The sequence below is a fragment of the Euwallacea fornicatus genome, chromosome 27 (assembly GCF_040115645.1).
Source record: "Euwallacea fornicatus isolate EFF26 chromosome 27, ASM4011564v1, whole genome shotgun sequence".
Classification (NCBI taxonomy): Eukaryota; Metazoa; Arthropoda; class Insecta; order Coleoptera; family Curculionidae; genus Euwallacea; species Euwallacea fornicatus.
In genome coordinates this window covers 14427-20498 of record NC_089567.1, presented here as the reverse complement: position 1 = coordinate 20498, position 6072 = coordinate 14427, and the positions used below count along the sequence as shown (strand labels likewise).

Here is a 6072-nt window from a genome sequence, read left to right as displayed (position 1 = left end):
AGAAAGGAGGGAGGTCAGGCCATAAGGGCGTCTACGCTTTTCAAAGAAGTCTCATCAAATACATAAGAAATTTTAAAGGTCAGCCCTACATAAGTTTTCTTCGGTCATCTAAAGTTGTTCCAATATATATCGTTGAAAAATGGTTACCCAGAGACCCACGGTCTTGTCTTCAGTTCAGGTTAGTTCAATAAACAAAAATTCTTTATATAAAATATTGATATATATTTAATATTATAATTATATAAAGTGTAACCCATTTAAGATGGAAACACCCTTGTAACTTTTGCATTTATAATTCGATTTCAAAGACTCAAAACTCAAAATATAGAAAATAGAAAGCTCTATTTATGTTCTAAAAATTGTTTTTTAACTCACCCTACCAAGGCATAATATAACTTGTTTTCTATGTTACAAATTCGCAAAAAGATTAGGATTCTTTTGGAAAAAATAACCACGCCACTCAATTCAGTATTCTTTTAAATGGGTACTTACCAAGGGTACCACTACTTAATAAAAAAATAACAATTATTAACTATTTCAGAGAAGTTTATTTCATAGTTGCAAACAGTAATATGTTATCAAAATAACGATAAAAATAAATTTCAAAAGAATTAAATTGAATGATAAACGTCAAATTAATTTCTTTTTGGATGGAAATATGGTTGTTCCAAATTTTCTAAAATTTTTTCAGCAAGAAGTGATTAACGCTTTGGATCATTTTCCCCTCGCTTATTTAAAAAACCTCTATTTTCAATTATGTGGCAGTCCTACTCATAATTCCGCATGTGTGGGACAATATTTAAATTTGCATTTCGAAAATAAATGGATAAGCCGCAATAGGTCATTAATCGAATGGCCTCAAAAATACCCCGAGCTAGCATCCTTAAATTTTTTTCTGCGGGGCGCGATCAAAAATACAGTTTATAAATTGTGTTGAACGATAGGCAGGGGTTCCTTCCTTGGAGGTTGGAGATACCACCCGCGAGTTATTATACGAGAGCGCTTACACGCGAGCACTACTTGTAGTACTTGTCGGTTCACGTTACCGACGTTGTACTTTTATGTTACGAGAGTCCAGGACGGACTATATACCTGCTTAGCGAGGTACACGTGGGATCTCCCGAAAATCTCGGAATTAGGACAACCCGTCAAACTATTGCACTATTTATTAAATGATTCGTAAATAGTTATTACTAAACTAAACTTGAAGCGAACACGAGATTACTTGGTTACGTGGCCGAGTATTAGTACGAATTTTTCTTTGTCGGGTGTTTGAGGTGTTGAACCGTCAGCGATAATGGTCAGAGTTGTAGCTGTGCAGACGAGCAGAAATAAAAGAGAGAGATTCCACCCTCTCCCAGCCCTTAAGTACTGGGAGGTAATGGCCAACCGACATGGGCGTACTACTACTCGGGATGACTTTCCCTTGAAGGAATCCCATTATGCCCAGAACGACGACCAGAACAGATTATCCCGTGACCGGAATATGGCCGTCGTTCCGAACGGAACGTGACGGTACCCTCAATTTTGTCTACCGCTAAGGGTAACGATGGGATATTTCGATATTCAAGGACTACATCCCATGCACATTTTATAGTTTGATTGCCTCACAATATAGTTTCTTTTGAAGAACACAAAGCCGAGGAATTTTGACTAATAAAACATTTGTATCAACTATGGCGGGTCGTGACATCTGGGAAGCAAGCAAATACAAGATGTGCAGGGGCGTAGCTTTGGGACTTACATTAACTAACATATCAAGTCTTGGCCCCTCAAGTCTTAACAAATTGCGTGCTCATGACATTAAAGATTTTCAAACTCGCATACATAAAGCTTGTGAAAAAAGGAGTCTACAACAATTGAAAAATGTCCAAAGGAACATTTGAAAAAGATAGAATAAATGTATTGAACTAACGGGTGGGCTAGAGAAAACTTTCAAAAGTTAGTTTATTAGTTTACTTATTTTATTATTTATTTGTTTGGTGACTATCTTGATAAAATAATATTGTTCCCAATTATAAAATAAGTTTCTCTGATATGATTAATAATTGTTATTTTTTAATAAAATTTGATATGTACCCATTTTAAAGAATGATGAATTCAGTGGTGGCTTGTTTTTTTCTAAAAAAAAAACACTAATCTTTTTTTTCAATTTTTTACATAGAGAACAAGTGATAATAGGTCTTGGTCGGGTGAATTAGAAAACAATTTTCACAGTATAGAGCTTTTTATTCATTATTTTTCTGCCGCGTGTTTTTAAAATCGAGTTATAAATGCAGACGTTCAAGAATGTTTCCGTCTTAAGTTAGTTGAATTAAAAAATATATATACCTCTTAATTATTAATAATGATAAATAATGAAAAATTTTTAATATTCCAATCATTGCTTTTGATAGCTGCAGTTGTTTCTGTACTCTTGTATTTATAGTTAGTAACTTTGGTGGATATCTCGTACACATATTTAACGGACCTTCGTTTTCTGTAGAATTAAAAAAATTACAGCTTATTTTGAAAAAGTTGTAATTTTTTATTTAATTATATAATTAATAATAATAATAATAATTAATATTTTGAAAATACCTGATTTTATTTAAACAAAATAAATTGAGTTTAAGAAATCATTTCTAGCAGAATCAATAACGTAGGCTAGTTTATATCTAAAAAATATTTTTTAAATCGTGCAAAATCAAAAACAAGAAATATAATGCACTGCTGTTGCACTTCCGTTAGAACCTACCTGATAACTTTCACCACATTTACTATCTTTCTCACTTTTAATTTAATTCTATTCTCACATAAACATTCTTTTATATACACTATTTTTTATAATCTACATAACTTTCACTTTGAAAACTGTTATAAAAGTTCTTCAGGGCATGTGAAGGTGTGAAGGTACAGAGCACACAGAATAAGTGGATTTTTTTCTGCGCCTATCTTCAGCTTTGGAATAGTATTCGAGCCACGTATTTTAAATAACTTCTAAAATAACTACAAAAAAACAAATCCTGCTCTTATTTATTTAATAATTATTTTAACATTTTTTTATTGCATTAAATCAACTTTTAACCAACGTAGTATAACCCAACGGTTTGCATTCTACTAAATATTTCAAGTCCTGTCTTTCGTTTTTATTAAGCACACTCACTTCTAATTGGAATAAAAAGTCGCATTTATAAATTTTCGAAACACGATACTCAATTATTTCGTATTCACAATGACCCAATTCTTGTTCCAAAATTCTATAGCAATCCTCTCTGAATATCTGAGGCTGTAGTGCGCGCCTCAATTATCTCTTCAATTGCCTCTGTCAAGAGAATTCTAAAATTGTCATCTGTTTCGAATAGCTCTAAAGTAAAAGGTGTCTTGTCCGCAAAAATAAACATTTTAAAAGTTTCTTTGTCATTTAAAAGATTTTTGTAAAAATCTTTATTTCCGCATTGTTGTAACCTCTGCAGGGATCCTTGGATTTTTATCTGGGACATAATGTAACTTACAGACTTCAAAAATTCATCATAAAATAAGACAATGTCATGAGTCTTGATGCCTACATAATTTAATTGCTCACTTAATGCTTTGTGATAATGCTTTAAGAAAAAGTGGAAGTAGTGTTTTCTGATTTCTTTATTGGTTATTAAAGAGATGAATAAGAGAACGTCGTGGGCTGGACTGTGATATCTGGGAAGTTGAAAGTCTACTAGAAGCACATGCTGAAGTTCACTCCATTTGTCTTCATACTGAAACATGACATTTTTTGTCCAGAGATCTCCGTGAGCAAGAACATTTTTAAAACTATTTTGAGTAGCCATTAGCTCTAAAGCATGTTCAGCTAAAATATCAAAGTGATATACTTCTTTTAAAGGTATAAAGTTATTTTTATGCACTTTTGATATTAAAGCTCTCAATCCTTTAATAGCAGCATTAAAGAAATCGTGGCCCAGGAATCCTTCGTCCTTTCTTATAAACAGCTCCTTGATAAGATCTTCATCACCATTTAACAGCCTAAAATGCTCACCAAGTTCTTTTGACTTATATTCTTCATAAGCAAAACTCGAAGCATGCAATTTCGCAAGAGCTTCTAACACCAAACAAATGTGTTTGTTATTTAACAAATTCAGACTGGCTTGCCGGGGCAAATCGTAGTTTTTCAAAGTTAGATCTTCGAAAACTATAATATCATTTGGAATTCAAAGCAAATATATAATATAAGAACAAAATCAATGCGGAATTCTGGAATTGTGTTATGAAGGTTTTTAAGAAAAGTCTCATAAAAATATATTTCTCGTTGCCATCCATTCATCGATATCAGAAAGTCACTTTGCATATCGTGTCCAAATGGAAATCGTTTAGTGAAAAATCGCAGCACTTTATTTTCATCTCGTATTCGTATATCAATCAGTAACAAAATATGTTCCCCAAGGAACCCGTTTACTTCATCAAAAAACTGCTCAGTTTTAACATCACTTATCTCGATTTTCAAATATTCTTTCACAACTTTTTTGCAATTTTCTCTGCTAATAATTTCACTACTCATGATAGAATTAACTTTCAAGTCACTACTGAAATAGGAATAATATGTTTTGGTTGAAAAAGTTCAGTTGATTGATTACCTGATTTGGAGAAAATCTGGTAGTTTTAAAACAGTTAAAGTGCGGATTTGCCGTTTATGGCCACATTATGCTTATTTTACCAATCTGAGTCAATTTGAGCAAAACTGCATGTACCGTTACTGGTATAACGCCAAATCATAGTTTTCGGTCAATTTACAACAAAACACTACGATATCACAGAATTGTCGATATTTAATCTCCGGATTGATGAAAATGATGGAAATATCCCTAGTTTCGATTCGTCACTTGCACATCTTGCAATTTGGGTTTATTCGCACAAAACTCACAGCCAAGAGATATGCGAAGAAGTTTCTACTACTAGATATCGTTTAGAGATTTCAAAATATCCCATCATTTTTTTGGTGGTCCTGACTTTTACCGAAAGTGACCGTTGGAAGAAATTGCGATCCAACCTCTCCCAACTGAGCCAACCTGAAGTATGTAAGGTGAACATAGATCCAAAGTTTTCAATTGAAATTTAGGAAAGTAAAATGTTACACACGATTTTTTCGAATTTCAAGCGTCAATTGTGAGTGCCTCCGGTTTAAGGAGCCAAAATAATTTGTAAATATTGGCTTTACCTTAGGCAGCCCTAGCGGTTTCTAAGATGTTTTTGTTTTAAGTGTACATTACGCACAAACGTGTTATTAATTAATAACAATTACGAATTCTTGAGAATTAGCAGAGTATGGTCATCAGTAATTTTGAGAGTTTTTTAATTATGGTAATTTGTTTTATCATTAAATCGAACAATAAATATTTTCCTAATTTTTCTTGTTGTCAAGAGTTGTTGATTTTATGTGAGTAGCGCCATATATGATTTTCGCCTCCAAACGTTAGCAAAGTTACATACTTTTCTATAGCGCCATCTATGAACTTCGCCTCCAAACGTTAGCAAAGTTACATACTTTTCTAAAGCGCCATCTATGAACTTCACCTCCAAACGTTAGCAAAGTTACATACTTTTCTAGAGCGCCATCTATGAACTTCACCTCCAAACGTTAGCAAAGTTACATACTTTTCTATAGCGCCATCTATGAACTCCATCTCTAACCGTGAGCAAAGTTTTTTTTTTTATCTTCGTAGCAGCCTCTGTGAACTCTTCTCTTGAACACCACCAGAGTTATTTTCACTTTAACTGTCCACACATCTCGAGTGACAATTATGACATTTCCATATCAGTAATCGGACCGCGAAAATTCGTTGTTTGTTTTTATTATCTGAAAAGTGGAAATTGACTTCAACTTTTAGATCTGAAATAAAAATATAATTTAATTTAACACACTGAAAAGTAAAAATTAAGAAAAGGTATCATACCAGTCGATTAAAAAAATATCTAAAGAACCAAGAAAGAGGAAGTAAGAAAAAAAAGGAAACTCATTCCTAGAGGATCTTCCAACGATTCCTCGTTTACAAAATGTAGACTCCCGTATTCCCGAAATATGTGAACTAATAATAAAATTTC

General features: G+C 32.9%; 1 pseudogene; it reads right to left on the bottom strand.

Moving 5' to 3' along the window:
* Positions 1-2586: 2586 nt before the first annotated feature.
* Positions 2587-4549, bottom strand: LOC136347181 (uncharacterized; annotated as a pseudogene).
* Between the last annotated feature and the right edge of the window lie 1523 nt (positions 4550-6072).